This window comes from Macrotis lagotis, chromosome 2 (genome assembly GCF_037893015.1).
Source record: "Macrotis lagotis isolate mMagLag1 chromosome 2, bilby.v1.9.chrom.fasta, whole genome shotgun sequence".
NCBI lineage: Eukaryota > Metazoa > Chordata > Mammalia > Peramelemorphia > Peramelidae > Macrotis > Macrotis lagotis.
Genome location: NC_133659.1, coordinates 160787683 through 160804734, shown reverse-complemented (window position 1 = coordinate 160804734; position 17052 = coordinate 160787683). Strand labels below are relative to the sequence as shown.

General features: G+C 37.1%; 1 pseudogene; it reads right to left on the bottom strand.

The window, feature by feature from the left end:
- Positions 1–4888: 4888 nt before the first annotated feature.
- LOC141512011 (small ribosomal subunit protein eS26 pseudogene) lies at positions 4889–5524 on the bottom strand (annotated as a pseudogene).
- Positions 5525–17052: the final 11528 nt, after the last annotated feature.

Below are 17052 nucleotides of genomic sequence, written 5' to 3'. Positions count from 1 at the left end.
AGTGATGTTCTGGACTCAAGACCCAAATGACTACTGGCTCTAACACTTAGCTATGTGATTCTTGACAAGTCACTTAATATCATTATGCCCTAATTTATTTATCTATAAAATAGAATTAGTGATGTTCGAAGTTCCAAAGTTGTTGTGGGGGAAATTCTTTGCAAAACTTGAGTAGAATGTAGATGTGAGTTTACTATTATTTCTTTTCCCTAGGTAAGGACAAGAGGAAAGTGCCTAGTCTCTTTTGGACTATAATTAGGTCTGTTGGTTTAGATCATTTAGTAGACAGGAGATAGGGATGGGGCAGACTGGGAGCACATATTCAGGATGGAAGAGTAAGTTCAATGCTTACAAAGTTTATATAAACTTAAGACTTCACTAAGAACTTTTAGGAATCCTATATGTTGTATAGATTTTCATGAATATGTTGATCCTCTCATAGAATGGAAGCTTCTTGGGGCAGGGATTTCTTTCATGCTTGTCTTTGAAACCTCTATGTCTAGAATGGTACCTGGTACATACCTAATAATAATTATGAATTTGAGTTCAATTTCCTGTATCAGTTCACTGTCTACTAGTGTCATGTGTGTGTGAGGTCAAATTTGAATTCAGGTCCTCCTGAGTCCAGGGATGGAACTCTGACATTTTCTAGTTGTGTGACCTTGGCTGAGTCACTTAACCCTGATTGCCTGGCATCCAGAGCCATCTACAGTGGTTCTGCTTCATTTCTGACCACTGGACCCAGATGGCTCTAGAAGATAAAGTGAGGCTGGTGACTTAGCATAGCACTACTTCACTCAAATCTAATTCATGTGCTTGTCATGGTACCACCTCCCAGATATCAGGGTCTTCTTCAAGAACAGAGTACAAACTTCATCATCATCATCACTATCTCCTAATTATAATTTCTTCCAGTAGATTTTGTTGCCTTCACAGTAGGGTGAAAAAAATGCCCAAGTAAGCACTGGGTACAATCTGATGCTTCAGGGAGGAAGTAGATGCAATGAACTTTCTTCCACCTGGAAACTGTAGGTTCCTGATAATAGTCAGTACAGAATTGGGACCCTAGTTTTGAGTAGATGCTGCCCTCAGGTGGCAAGAGAGAAAGATGCATCAGATGTATCTAAAGACTTTTTTTGAATTCCATTTGCCTGGGTCATTGATGTACTTAAGGATAAAATGATTAATTACATTTTCATTATTGTGATAGGTGGCCCTCCCTGTCACAGAGAGAGGTTTTTGTGCAATCAGTCCACAAAAATTTCTTAGAGTCCATTAAAATTTATGCCCCAATTCAAATATTTCCTAGCAAAGGAAAGAACTGATAAGTAGGCACGACGAAGAGACAGGTGTCAAGGGATTGAAGTATATAATAGGGATTATTCACCAGAATCATCTGAGGTCTTTTTTAAATTCTGAGAGTCTCTCATTCTGTATTAATCTCTTATTTTAAAGCAGGGTTTTTAACTATGAACTTATGTTCTTATTTATGTTTGTTTTGTTTAATTTTTTATCATTGCATTCCAGTATAATTGGTTTCTTTTGTAATAATGAACATTTTAGTTTATGCATTTAAAAACTGTTTGAGATGGGGACCATAAGCTTCACCAGATTGTCAAAGAGGACTATAAAGACACAAAAAGGTTAAGAAATCCTTTGCTACATGTTGCCAAGTGGATTTTTTTACACTCTACTGCCCCCCGATGGCTCTCTATTTACCTACAACCTATCTCCTTTATTATTAAGTCCCAAGATAATTATGGTACACAGGCAATCAAATATGTTCATTTGTGGAGAAATATATAAAAAAATAAGCAATTAAACTGTTATAGGAAGGGGAAGGAAGGATAAAGGAGAATATGAATAGATGAGGGGAAAAAGGCTCAGATTTTTGGGGGAAGGGAACACATGCTAAAGGAAGGGAATACATGTTAAGGAAAGGCAGGCAGTTTTTGAATGGATGGAATGACCTCGGGCCAGTAATCTCATGATAAGGGCTGTATACACACACACACACACACACACACACACACACAAACACATCTGATTCTACCCCAATAAGAATCCTTTGGTACCATCATTTCTTACAGGGGTATTCACAGCATCTGTTGGATAATAACAGTGTACTTCTATAAGATACTTTAAGGTTTACAAAATTTTTCCCTCCCCAAAGCAATCCTTGTGAGTCGGATAGTACAGGTATCATTATTGTCTTTTTAATATATGGTAAAATTGAGGCCCAGGAAAGTTATTGACTTGTGCAAGGATTATACAGAATCACAGCTGGAAGTTAAGCCAAAATCTTCTATTATCCAAAACAGTGTTGTATTCCACTCTATCCTACTGTCTCTTTATAGAAGAAAGTGATCTAGATTCACAAATTGTTAATGCTTAAAGATGGATGATCTGGGCTAAAATGGCCATTTTACCGATGAGAACACTGAAGTTCAGAGTGGTGAAGACCAGGTCCAAACTGATAAACTAAGCTAGTGGAAGAGTTATGACTTAAACTCATCTCTTCCAGTCATCAGCTCTTAGGACTGGGTCATTCTGCTTCCTAGGGCTTAGACAAGGAAAGAACTTGGACTCAGAGAAATTTATAGTTGAACAAGACCTCAGAAATAGATTAATCTAAACCTAACCTGAAACTCCATCTCTTGGAAGTTGATGCACTGGGGGATGTTTAGGCCCCTACTTCTCATTTGCATAGATAATAAAGTGATTATGCACACCTATTCTGATATGGGCCTTCCTCAGCCTGGGGATTTAATTTTCAGAGTAGGTAGCCTAGGTTGAGAAAACTGTTTCATACCAGGCTGACTGGAATGTCAACTCAGTCTTTTAGGGGCACATTATTCAAAGGCTCCACCCAGTTTCAAGAGGCTTTAACTGCCTTAGGTATGGAGGAAAACTCTCTTTGTGCAGTGGACATTTAAATACGATTTATCCCTCACCTATGGCCCCTCAATTGTAGTTCTCTTGCCCAAGCTGATCAACCACAAATAAATAATGGGCAGCTGGTTGGAACACTGATGATCAGAATGAGGGACTGGAGAATGAGCATTCAAAATTCATTTAGCAAATAATTATTAAGAATATATTATGGAGGCGGCTAGGTGGTGCAATGAATAGAGCACCGGCCTTGGAGTCAGGAGTACCTGGGTTCAAATCTGACCTCAGACACTTAATAATTACCTAGCCATGTGGCCTTGGGCAAGCCACTTAACCCCATTGCCTTGAAAAAAAAAATCTAAAAATAAATAAATAAATAAAAGAATATATTATGTACAAGATCCATGTTCAGTCACTAAAGTGGAGAGTGGGTTAGAATGGTCAGGGATCTTTTCCACACCCAGGGAATGAGTGTGATATAAATATAATTTATTCATAATTTAATGAATGTGATATAATATAAATATCTGTGAATTTGGTATGAATCCAAGTCCTGACTCTGGCATTCACTACCTATATAATTTTATTTATTTATTTGCAAGGCAATGGGGTTAAGTGACTTACCCAAGGTATCTAAGTGTCTAAGATCAAATTTGAACTCAGATCCTCCTGATTCCAGGACCAGTGGTCTATCCACTGAACCACCTAGCTGCCCCTGTAATTTTAGATAGATCTCTTAACTTCTTTTAACTTCAGTTTCCTAATCAATGAAATGAGGGAGTTGGATTAAATGAACTCTAAGGATCTTTCCAGCTCTTAATCTGTGATCCCATTACCTAGGATCCTCTGACTTCCCTCCTTTTCCTTTTGAGTTAAAAGCAGAGGCCACATATTTTGGAGATAGCAGAACTTTCTTTTTTTTTCTCTTAATAGTATCTTTTTAAATTACATGTAAAGATAGCTTTTAACATGCAGTTTTATAAGATACTGAGTTCCAACTTTTTTCTTTCTCTCTTACTTCCCCATTCCCCAAGATAGCAAGCAATCTGATATAGTTTATATATGTACAAGCATGTCAAACATTTCTCCATATTAGTCATGTTGTGAAAGAAGAAGCACCCCAAAAGAATACACATACATGCATATACTCAAAAAGTGTAAAAACAGTATGTGCTGATTTGATATAAACTAAGTTCATGATTAGATTCTCCCCTTAGAATAAATGGGACACATTCTCATAAAAGATTTCCCAAGGGCATGGCTACTGAGAGAGAGGTGCAGTATGGCATCAAGAGGTACAATAGAATTAAGAAAGGACTAGGTTCAGAGTCATCTTGTTTTTGTTTCCTACTAAACATGTCACATTGAGAAAATCATTTGATATCTCTCAGCCTCATTTTCTTCATCTATAAAATGTAAGGGTTGGGGTACAGCATCTCTACAATCCCTCAAAATTCAAAATCTAAACTCCTATGGCCCTTTGTCAATGAAAGAGGAGATAGCAGTGAACCTGAAAGTGTAAAAGTATAAGCTCTCCAAGAGATCACTGCAAATGTCCAAATGTTCCCTCTAAAAAGGGTTTCTAAATCAGAATGTTGCTTTTAATTTTAATTTATATTTCAATTATGTAAAGAATACTTCAAAGTGAAATGCCAGAGGGATATAAAAAATGAATCTATCCATTCTGACTGTTGCCAAATGAACTAAACTGTTGAATTAGGAGAGAGGACACTCTACTTGGATTAGTGCTCTGAAATCACCCAGGAGAGGATATTGCCAATTCTCAGTAAGGAATGATCAACTGGGACGAGTTGTGCTATGGAGCAAGAGAAAGAGTAGAGGATGAAAAAGGAAGGAATGTCTCTAGGGACCAACTCTTAACAGAATCTCTGCATCGTCTTGTTTCTGCCAATTTTAAAAGATCAAATGTAGTATCACTGCTGAATAAGATCTCATCTAAACTACAACTGGGATGGGTCCCTGAGTTTCTTAGTTTTCAAGGCATCATTGCTGAGCTGGATGCAAAACCCAGCATGGACTCTGACTCTTGAATTCCCAGACTCTGAGACTCCTGAATTCCAGGAAGCTCACTCCTTCAAAAACCATAAGGTTATAACCGTCCCATATTTTATCTAAGAATAAGGCAAAGATATAAGGCCCATTTTCATGAGGTTGCATGTTGAAGGAAGGAAGGAAGAATGTTCAAGGCCTTAGTTTTTTTTTAAAACATAAACCAACCATTTTGTTTTCCTCTTTCCCTTTAGGAATGTCGATGGGCAGATAGCTCTTTTCATAGGCTTTGGAGGGGGTCTGGGGACAGCACCTGCCAGTCTGAAGCAAGGAGGGGGTTTCTGATCTTTGCGTGCCTCCCAGAATTGATTCCTCACTACCCTGCTGTGGATCGTGCAGCTCACAGAGTAATGCAGCTTCACATACAGTTTGGGCAGCACATAGGAGTCAAAAACACTGGCCTCAGAGATGTCTCTGATGTCCATGGCTTCCACGATATTGCAGATGATGAACTGATGGTCTTATCCTTGGGCCCGCAGTGGGCACAGTTGGTGCAGAGAATGGGCTGCAGATGGCCACAGCCCTTCTTGGCCTGTTTGTTCTTCCTCCTCTTCTTGGTCATCTTGTAAGCCAGGAACCAAAAAAGGCAAGGCCTTAGTTTTTACAATTGTATCTCTCAATGGACACTATTAGTAAAGAGAAGAGGGTCACCAAGGGAGAGGATTAAAAAGAATGACTGAGGCTCTGGTTGTTCAAATGTTTTGGAGAGACTTGGAAGCATTTGTGGATATTCTGCAACTAATTCCAACCTGCTATTCATGAGCTAAATAGTAGTCTTTTGATTGACTCCCAAGTTGGTAATGGGAGTACTTTAGAAAAGCTAGTGATTTCAAACTTCCAAAGAGTATCATAACTCTCCTAAAAGTCTGTTCCTCAGCCTTCTCCATGTGAGGAGTTGCATCAAAGCTTTCTATATGTATTCTAGTCCTCCATTATATTCAAATATACCAATATTTAAATTTGAGAACAAAAACAGATTCCAAAGCCAGCTATAAATGGATTTTTAAAAAATCTGCTATTTTAGATTCTCTGTGTTCCTAAATTGGTCATTGGGAAATACAGAGAGAAGTCTAACAACACTGAAGAGTTTGGACCAGGAAAGCAATAAGGATTATCAAGGTTGTTGGTGGTCCTCTAAGCACATTCTCTAATTTACCCCCATGTGTTAAGTCTAGGAAAGGCAATTGGCACCTTGAGCAGAACCTCTATCTCTCCTGACTCCAGACCTCTACCCTGCTTGGGCCTTCAGATCTTTGACTCCAAACCCTCACTATTTGTTAATTTGAATGGTGAAATAGAAAGCCCTGCATCATTCTGGAGGTCATTTCTCCCTCTTGCCTTCAAAGGATACATAGGCTAGGATAGTCTGATCTTCAGAGACGAGTATAACAAAGACTGCCTTTATCAGGAAGACAGGACTGAGTCTGAAGCTGTGATTTGTAGCTAGAGATTAAAAATAGAAGGAATGGGGTAAAGAAGAGGTAATGCTGGAGAAAAGCTCATTATAGAAGAAAGATTAAAGGCCAATTCACCTACAGTTGACAATCTACAAAGAAAGGAAGCCCATTACCTCAGGGAGTCTATTCTATTTTTGGCAGGTCCAATTTTTAGAATTATAGCTAGGATCTCTGGAATGCTTAAAAGATTGCAAAATACTTTATTAATATTTACTTATGGGATCCTTAGAACAAATCTATGAAGTAGGTGACCATTTTATAAGATGAAGAAATTGATCCTAAGAGAGGTTAAGTGACTTGCCCAGGGTCATGTACTTAAGAGCAACTAGAGACTCAGTGAATAGAGCATTAGACCTAGAGTCAGGAATATCTAAATTAAGGTTTTTTGGGTTTTTTTGCAAGGCAAATGGGGTTAAGTGGCTTGCCCAAGGCCACACAGCTAGGTAATTATTAAGTGTCTGAGGCAGGATTTGAATCCAGGTAACTCCTGACTCCAGGGCTGGTGCTTTATCCACTACGCCACCTAGCCTCCCCAGGAATATCTAAATTAAAATCTGGTCTTGGATACTTACTATATGAACCTGGGCAAGTCCCTTAATATCTGAGTCTGGATATGAACTCAGGTTTTCCTTATTCCAGTCCCAGGGCTCTATTTACAGCACCACCCAGTTGCCTAGGAGGAATCTGTATGTCAACTGCTTATCTTAGATCAATTCATTTGAAAAAGGCCCAAACTCGCTTGATCATTCTTAGTTTAAAAAAGTGCTATTTATTCATTAGTACTAGGGTTGCTTAGACTCAGTTCTTTGGCTCTAGGTAGAGATTATTTTCCTGAAACCATTGTTTATGCTGTTTTGCTTCTTATGGAAAAGGATAGTCAAGTGAGAAATTTGGTGGCTTGTATGTTTGTGTCTACCACTGATGGTTTGAATTCCCTCCATTCCCCTCTAGATTTCACTTCTGACTTTCAAGACTTTGCCACTATGCTGCTTTACTGCTGTCTCACCTTAGAACATCTTTCCTCTCTTGTGGTCTTGTGTCAGAATTTCCCTTCACTATGCTGGCCAGCTCCCTTCTCCAGTTGATGCTCTTGCTCCCTTCCCTGTGTTTCAATTTTCTTAACATGACCTCATCCAGGTACCTTCTTTTCTCATTCCCTGTCCTCCTAATTCCCCTGCCATTGTCTGCTTTGCCTCCCACTCACATTTTGCAGCTTCCTTTTCTGTATTTTCTTCCCTATTAGAATATGAACTTCTTTGGGGGTGGAGGCAATCACTGTATTTCTTTTTGTTTGTGTTTATATTTCAAGTGCTTAGCTCAGTGACCGATTCACAATCAGCACTTAATAAATAACGACTTCTTATCTTGCCTTATCTTGAGGTTATTAGTAAAAGCTACAGTTAGAAAAATGTGGGGTTGGTTTTGTTTCTTTGACTTCTAGAACTGGACTATCCCATCAGGTAAAGAAAGAGAAGGATATCAGGATCCAGGTTTAAAATTAGAAGGCACTTATATTATGTATTCATCTGACAAATCACATAATAATTACAATAACAACTATGCCTTCAGATGTGAAAAACCTTTAATTTACATTATTTCATTTGATTCTCACAACAACCCATGAATTAAGAACTACAGATATTATTATCTCCCTTTTATAGGTAAGGAAACTCAGAGCAGTTAAGTGATTTTGCTTATGCCTAATTTTTAGAGTCAGAATTTCCCAGGGTATAATACATGATTTGAAACCTCAGGGAAGAGGTTCAGGTGCAGGTGACATTTGATCTTTAGTCCTTACCTATGCCCTTTAGCAGTAAGATAAAGTTTCCATTCTCAGGTAGCATGGAGTTCAAACCAAGTAAAAGAGAACAAGATTGCTCATTTTCAAAAGTTTTTCTCTTTTAGGAATTCCCTAATCATAAGTCTTAGAATTCAAAGGGAATTTAAGGTCCTCTAGTCCTCTAGTCCCACTGCCCACCTAATGAGGGAAAGAATGTTAATTTTGGTTCAAGAGACCTCAGTTCAACTCCCAATTTTGAGGCTTACTATACAACCTTAGACAAGTCCTTTTGTTTATTTTACTTTTTTGACAAGTCCTTTAATCTCACAAAGTCTCTGTTTCCTTATCTGTAAAAAAGAATAATACTTGTACTACAGTCTTCACATAATTAAAGTGAAGTAAAGGTGGTACAGTGGATAGAACACTGGGTTTAGAATCAGGAAGACTTGTTTTCAAGAGTTCAAATCTGGCCTCAGATAATCACCAGTGGAGTGATCCTGAGCAAGTCCCTTAAACCTGCTTATCTCCTCCAAATGGGGCCACAAAAAGTCAGATGTGACTGAAATGAAATGATTGAACAACAAATTAGTTGTTATTACTACCACTTCTGCAGCATCCCTGAAAGATAGCTACAAATTCTTTCTTGATCAGTTCTAGTAGCAATGCACTCATTAATGTGAGGCAGTTGTTGAACAGTTCTAATTATATGTTTTTAAAAGACCATTTTCTATTGAGTTAAGATCTACTTTCTTATAACATCTACACTATGGAACAAGTATGCCCTGTCTTCTATGTGGGTGACCTTCAATTATTCAGGATCGTGGAATTTTATGGTTGAAAAGATCTTAAAGATTACAAAGTCCAGCAATTCTTATTTAGTGGTTCAAGAACCCCTTTAAGGTTTCAGTTAGTGATCCAAAGAGTTTCTACTAAAAATTCTTTAATGGCAGTAAATAATTACAAAATATAATAAGTAGTATATTAAAATACCTAGAGGTTCACAATTTGTTCATGGAACAAAAATGTTGTGAACCATTGATCAAGTCCAATCTCCATCTTATGAATGAGGAAGCTGAGATGCAGACAAGAAAAAGAATTTGCAATTGTTCAAAGTCACATAGGTAGTAGAATTCACAAAACCAGGATTCAAAGACAAGTTCCTTTATTCCAGAGTCAATTTTATTTATGTCAGGGCATGTTGTCTGAGACTGTCAGTCTACTCTCCTCAACTATCAATTAGTCAACAAGAATTTATTAAGCACCTACTAGTGCTTGCCATGAAGCAGGCATTTCACACATTTAGCATTTGGTATTTAGTGTATATTTACTGATTTATTAATTCAAACATCATGTTTGGCACTGGAGATTCAAAAAACAAAAATGAAACAGTTCTTGCTGTCAAGCAGCTTACATTCTGTCAAAAGAGATAAAATACATGATGACATAAAAATATTTATAATCTATAAAATGAGATTAAAATTCTATAAGACTCTGTCTTATTCCTTTCTTGTTTCTCTGATAGCTTCTTACTTTAAGGATATTGGGTATATTGCTTTACTTATTGAAGTCAAAGTGGGTATTGTCCTTGAAGACAATAATAATACAAACTAGCATTTTTAAATTCTGTAAGATTAGCAAAGCACTTTGCAAATATCTTATTTGCTTCTCTCAACAAACCTGAGAGACAAGTGCTATTATGATTCTCATTTTACAGATGAGGAAACTGAGGCAGGCAGAGATTAAGAACTTGCCCAGGATCACAGAGCTGGGAAATGACTGTTTTGATTTGAATTTTGAACTTTGGTCTTCCTAACTCCAGGTCCTGTAACACTGTGTCACCTAACTACCTCATGAGAATCATTCCTAGAAAACTTCTGGAAGATCTGGACTTTTTTGTTTCCCTCATCCTCTAGATTTGACTTTGCTGATCTTTGATGGAAAGAAACTAAAATGATTCAAGTTGTTCCTTGAGCTATTTGTCAACAATGCTGAAAGAGGGATTTTTTCACCCATCACAATGCCCTGGATGTGATGGAAGCTCCAAACAATTCTCTCTATCCACATCCCCTCCAGGACATCCAAGGAAAACTCTACTGACTGTCCTAGGACTCCAAGAAAGTAGAAGGACAACTTTCCCTAGTGCTGATTCAGCAGCTCCTGAGAACTTAAAACTTAATAGGAAGCTAGGATGCTTTCTTTGCCAAGTGGCTCAGATCTTTCCAGGTTAATGATATTAGGCACTCCAGAGACTCCCGAAACTTAGTCTTTGCCCTTCTATCATCCAGTCTCCCTATCTATGAAAGCCAGAATTAGCTTCCAAATTATAATCACTTCTGAATTATAGCCATAATCCCATAGAATGCTAGAACCTGGAGGAAACTTCCTTTTCATTTAGCCCAGTCCTCTCATTTTATTAATTATAACTGACATTTGCAAAACACATTAGGAATTGCAAAAGTGCTTTAGGTAAAGTCAAAGACTGAGAGCTGGAACTGAGTCAAATTCATGAAAATAAGAGTCATTCCTCGATTGAGAAATAGTTAAAGGATATGAATAAGCAACTTTTAGAAGAGGACATCAAAGATATCAATAGTCACATAAAGGGTGGCTAGGTGGCACAGTGGATAGAACACAGGCCCTGGACTCAGGAGTACTTGAGTTCAAATCCAACCTCAGACACTTAATAATTACCCAGCTGTGTGGCCTTGGGCAAGCCACTTAACCCCATTTGCCTTGCAAAAAATCTAAAAAGAAAAGTCATATAAGACAAAAGCTCTAAATCACTATTGATTAGAGAAATGTAAATTAAGACAACTCTGAGATCCTACCTCATATTTGTCAGATTGGTTAATATGACAGAAAAGGAAAATGACAAATGTTGGAGGATATGGGAAAATAGATATGCTACTGAACTGTGGATGGAATTATGAACTGGTCCAATCATCCTAGAGAACAATATACCCAAAGGGCTATAAAACTGTACACACCCTTTGACCCAGCAATACCACTACTACTAGGTCTATATGCCAAAGATATAAAAGAAAAGGGGAAAGGATTTATACAAAAGTTTTTATAGCAGCTCATTTTGTGGTGGAAAAGAATTGGAAACTGAGGGAATGCCCATCATATATTGGGGAATAACTAAACAAGATATACATGATTGTGGTGGAATACTATTGTTTTAAAAGAAATGAGCAGGATGATTTCAGAAAAACTGGGGAAAATTTATGGAAGATTTATAAGAACTGGGTTAGAGTGAAGTGAGCAGAATCAGGAAAATATTGTATATAGTAATAGAAATATTGTAATGATGATCAGCTGTGAAAGAATTGGCTACTCTGATCAAGACATGATCCAAGACAATCCTAAAGGATACATGATGAAAAACCTCCAGAACTGAAGAATTATGAGTATAAACTGAAGCATATTTCTTTATTTTCTTGCCTTTTTTTGTATTATTGCTTATCTTGTTTATCTTCTCAATGGGTAGAGGAAAGATAAGAGGGAGGGAGAGAATCTGGAATGCAAAATTTTAAAAATGAACAATAAAATTTAAAAAATATTTGGAAAGTATTAATGAAATAAAAATATAATAAAAAAAATGGATCAAGAAGGATAAGTGAATGTCCTAAGGTCAAATAGGTAAACTTTGGACCCCAATTCTCTGACTCCAGTCAGTGATCTCACTACTCCCACCACATCCAGGTCCATCCTCAGGTTTCCTGATCTGGTCACTGGACCCAGATAGCCGTGGAGAAGAAAGTGAAGCTAGTGATTTTGCACAGACCTCTTCCCTAAAGGGAATTCACTTGCATGTCAAGGCATCACCTTCCTGATATCAAAAACCATATAACAAGAACAACAATTGCAATATATAGCCTCATGATTTCATTTGATACTCTCAACAATCTTGTGAGGTAGGTGCTATTATCACCACCAAACCACATTGTTTTCCAGGGAAGGGACTGGCTCAAGGTCACACAACTTAGTGAAAGGCAAGATTATAAACTGGGTTGACATTCATTTTCCTACTGCTGATACTGGACTCAGTTGGGATTTAGTAAATGTTTGTTGAATTGAATTTCAGTTAGTCAAACTTTGTGCTATACCCAGCAAGTAGCTCTGCAGAGCTGTTCAAAGAGCCTGCTTATTCTGTAAATGTGTGTGTTCATCAATATTATTCACTGAATGCTCAATGTATCTACCCAAATGCTGTCAGAAGCAAGAGAAGCAGGTTTACCCATCTGAAGGAGAAGGTTTAAACTTTGGAGAATAAGGAGACAAAAGAATTTGTAATAGAGGAGTGAAACTAGTTGATAAAGAAGCCCATTAATGAAGCAGAGACATTGTCTCTTGGGTACTTTTATGGCACGAAGAAGACCATATTTTTGGTTAGGAGGCAGATTGTTCCAGTTTATTTTTCACAGCTGCTCAGCTGGGGGCTTCATTCCCTTTTCAGAAAAATTGATCCCAAAGTGTCAGTGAATATGATGGCATATTTATACAGTTACAGACATTAGGAAGAAACATCAGTGATGGAAAGCAAGCAGGCTTTAATGAGGTCAGGAGCAGGTAGAGGAGAGGGGGTTTCAAGGACACATTTGGTGTTCACTATGAAGTCTACAATTCTGAAAACTGACATTAAGCAAAAAAAGAGATTGGAAAACATTATATAAGTTATCTTCTGAGTTGAAGTGACTGCATGAATGGGGCAAATGGGGAGAAACAATGAGTCAATTATTAAAAAAATGGAATCTTAGGGTGGCTAGGTGGCGTAGTGGATAAAGCACCGGCCCTGGAGTCAGGAGTACCTGGGTTCAAATCCAGTCTCAGACACTTAATAATTACCTAGCTGTGTGGCCTTGGGCAAGCCACTTAACCCCGTTTGCCTTGCAAAAACCTAAAAAAAAAAAAATGGAATCTTAGCTCTTGAAAAGTAACATTTCTGTGAAACATTTATATGAAAAGGAAGAAGCCAGTATCTAAGAAAAATAGCTTTGTCAATGTTGCAAGTTTGCACATAACAGATTTTTCTCTTCCATTCCTTATAATAAAGGAAACCATTTCCTTACATTAAGTTAGACTGTGGTCAACATCTAAAACCTAAAGAATTAAAATAAATGGTAACACAGGGAAAACAAATTTGAGGTGTAGATAAAGAATTCTTTTCCATTACCAGAATTACAGCATCTTGATCTAGAGAAACCTCATAGATAATTTTCTAGACTAATCCATATTGTACAAAAATGTCATCTGAAATAGTGGTGTCAAATTCAAATAGAAATGGGGACCACTAAACCATACCTAAGGATCATTGTGGGCCTCATATTGACTTAGTTTTAAGTTTTAAATTTTGGGGCAGCTAGGTGGCACAGTGGAGAGAGCACTGGCCCTGGAGTCAGGAGGACCTGAGTTCAAATTCCACCTCAGACATTTAATAATCACCTAGCTATGTGACCTTGGGCAAGTAACTTTTTTTTAAGTTTTTGCAAGGCAAACGGGGTTAAGTGGCTTGCCCAAGGCCACACAGCTGGGTAATTATTAAGTGTCTGAGACCGGATTTGAACCCAGGTACTCCTGACTACAAGGCTGGTGCTTTATCCACTGTACCACCTAGCCACCCCATGGGCAAGTAACTTAACCCCAATGCCTTGTAAAAGAAAAAAAAAGTTTAAATTTTTATTTTAATCATTTTTGTTTTATATATGTCTTTATTTTAATATAAATTATGTATTAATACTAATATAATATATTAATTATACACAATATCTAAATATTTCCCAATTACATATTAATTAATTAAGTCCAGAGTCTTGTAAGGCTCTTGTAGAGTCCCCAAGAGTATACCTCTGCTCTAAAACAACCAGGAGAAATAGTCATTAAGCCTATGCATTAATCCCTCTAGTGAGAGGGAACTCTGTATTTCCAAAAGACTTAAATAACTCCATTTGTTAAGAGGTTTTTCTGTCCTTCAAGACTAAATCTTTGCCTCTTCTAAACGTCATTCCTGTTTTAGTGCTTTGAGGCCAAGCAGAATAAACCTGATTCCTTTGCAGTGACAGACCTGTGGCAAGACTTCAAAGTATTCAAGACAGCTGATCATGTCTCCTTTCCTCAAGTTTTCTCCTAGATTAGAATTTTTAGTTTCATCTATAATTGATGACTGACCAAAAAAGGAGCCAGCAATAGAAACATAGGCAATGCTTACTACTAACTCATGTAGGGGGTTTGGTGAACCTTCTAACAGAACATGATAGAGAAACCTTGGAGAATGTGTTGACTGTTTCTTGTCTTATCAAGTAGAGAAGACAAGTCTTCTGATTGGCTTCTGAGGTAAAAATGAGGGTGTATATAAAAAAGGACTAAGAAGCTAAATTGAGTTCTTTTCTTGGTGGTGACTGGGGGAAACATTCTGTAAGACTTGGTGGGGAGAGAAAAATCTTGTCCCTAATTTTTCTACTTTGTTTATCATGTCACCAACTCTCTTTATCATTTTTTGCACTTAGGTGAATGAATGCTGGAAAGGGAAATGATCAGATGATGACCTGATGACTTTAAAAAGGTCATAAAATCTATTAGAGGTCCCAAAATTAGAGTTCATTTCAGAATTTATCTAAACCAGGAGAGAGTCTAGCACTAAGGAACATCTTGAAGGATTCAGCTCAGCAGAAAAATGTTACCTTGGTTAGTGACTATACCATACCCAAAAGTGAATGTAGTAAAGTGAATGTTCATAATCATCACTTTAAGTTTGAACCCACCCTCCCTAGGTACCAAAGCCCTAATTTGGTAGAATATTTTTGGACTATGCTATATATTTTTTTCAGTAAACATCTCTTTGTGGAACTAATTGATGTCCCTAGGTTAGATAACATTGACATGTCAGTCACTGGTGACTGAGTTTGGGGCAGTGAACACAGCAGAATAAGGACTCAAATGAATAGCATTAGAAAAACCTCACTGCCTCTGAAGGGTATTCTTAGAATCCCAAGGAGGAAGGTGAAACCAGACATACACTGGAGACCTGAATTGTTCATGAGCATGTGGGTTGGGAGAATGGTCCCAACTATATCATTCCTCTTCAATTGATTTTCATATGATATGGTTTTGTAACCTTTTACCATTTTGATCAGTCTCCTCTATCTGTTCTCTGGCTTATCAGTATATTACCTAACATATGTAACTCATTAAAGAAATGGTATTGAGAATGATTCTAGTGTCTTATGTTTTCATTTCTGTTTCTATTAAATGTTATTACTGATTCTCTGTTGTTGTTATTAGCCTAGGGTCTATTTGCATAGTAGGAACTGGATATCTAGGCCTGAGTTTGTCTCGAGGATTTTTGTGTTTTATTTCCCCCTGGAAAAAGTTTAAGTTTGAGCCAAGTGAGATACATTTACTACAACATACTCTTTCCCCCTATAATATTACCCAGTTCACAAAGGATTAGGATTGGTTGGCACATGGGTAATGTAGGTTAAAGTGTTCAGTTCATGTTGGGAAGAAGTATTGCTAAAATGATTCTTGTTGGAATTGTAAATTAATTGGTGCAATCTCTTTAGAGAATAATCTGGTAATACAGAATAAAGGTTAGAAAATTCTTTATTCTCTTTGACCCAATGATACCAATACTAGAACTATGTCCCTGAGGATGTAATTATAAGAGGGAAAAAACCCTAGCTATATAAAAATATCTAGTGTGCTTTATTTGTAACAGCAAAAAACTAGAAGCAAATTTTCTGGTCAATGGTTGGGGAATGGCTGAACAAACTGTGTTATATCAATATGATGGAATATTATTTCCCCATTAAAATGACAGATAGTAGAAATATAAAGAAATATAGAACAACAAAGGGAATAATGTAAAGTGAAGAAAACAGTTAAAGGACAAGATGCCATATAAACAGCAACAACGACAAAATTTTATATGTACATAGATGATCAATCAGAAAGGAACCCAGAGTTAATAACTCATTACTGTTATTGCTTTTCAGAAATATGTTCTTTTAAAAATGTAAATAGTTTTCCTTATATGGTTATAATGGGTTTAATTCTTTCTTTACTTTCCTTGTTTGTATTTCTACAGATTGCTACTAAATTTACAATAAAAAAAATTTAGAACTCTATCCCCTTGGGGTCCACAGGATTATAGATTCATAGATTTACAGCTAAAAGGGACCTTAAGAGGTTTTCTAGTTCAGTACTGACATTTCATAGATGAGAAACAGAGGTCAAAAGTGGTTAAGTTATTTCAAGGTCACAGAGTGGAAGAGCCAAGAGTCAAATGTGATTCATTTGATTCCAAACCTGGTATTTCTGAGTTTAAGGGAACATAAAGGATCCTCTATAAAGGAAGGAGTTTTCTTTGTGAATTGCCCTATTTACCCATTTATGTTTCATAATTTGTATCTTCTGAGATGTGAAATTGAAGGGGGGTAGTTAGGTAGTAAGTGATTAACTGGAATGTGAATTTAGGAAGAAAAAATTTCATTGGTTATCAGGACTCCTGATTTGATTCAATTTAATCCAACAAAGATTTTTCTAAGCACCTATTCTAGTACCCATTTCTAAGCTCTATTCTAGCCTACTCATTATAAAAGCAGGTGCCTGGTCAGGGGTTCTATTAAAGGCAAATGAATGAGCTCAATGGAGTTTGACCAGATGAATATCCCAAAATTAACTTAATCACATTGAAATGTTCTAAAAATGAAGATGCCATTCTTTTTCTAAGGCCTCCTAGTGAGAGAATTGGAAACATGAAGAGACCCTCAAATCCTCAAGAAAACTCTAGGTGGTACAGTGGATAGAGTTTTGGATCTGAAACTAGGAATTACCTTGAGTCAAATTTGACCT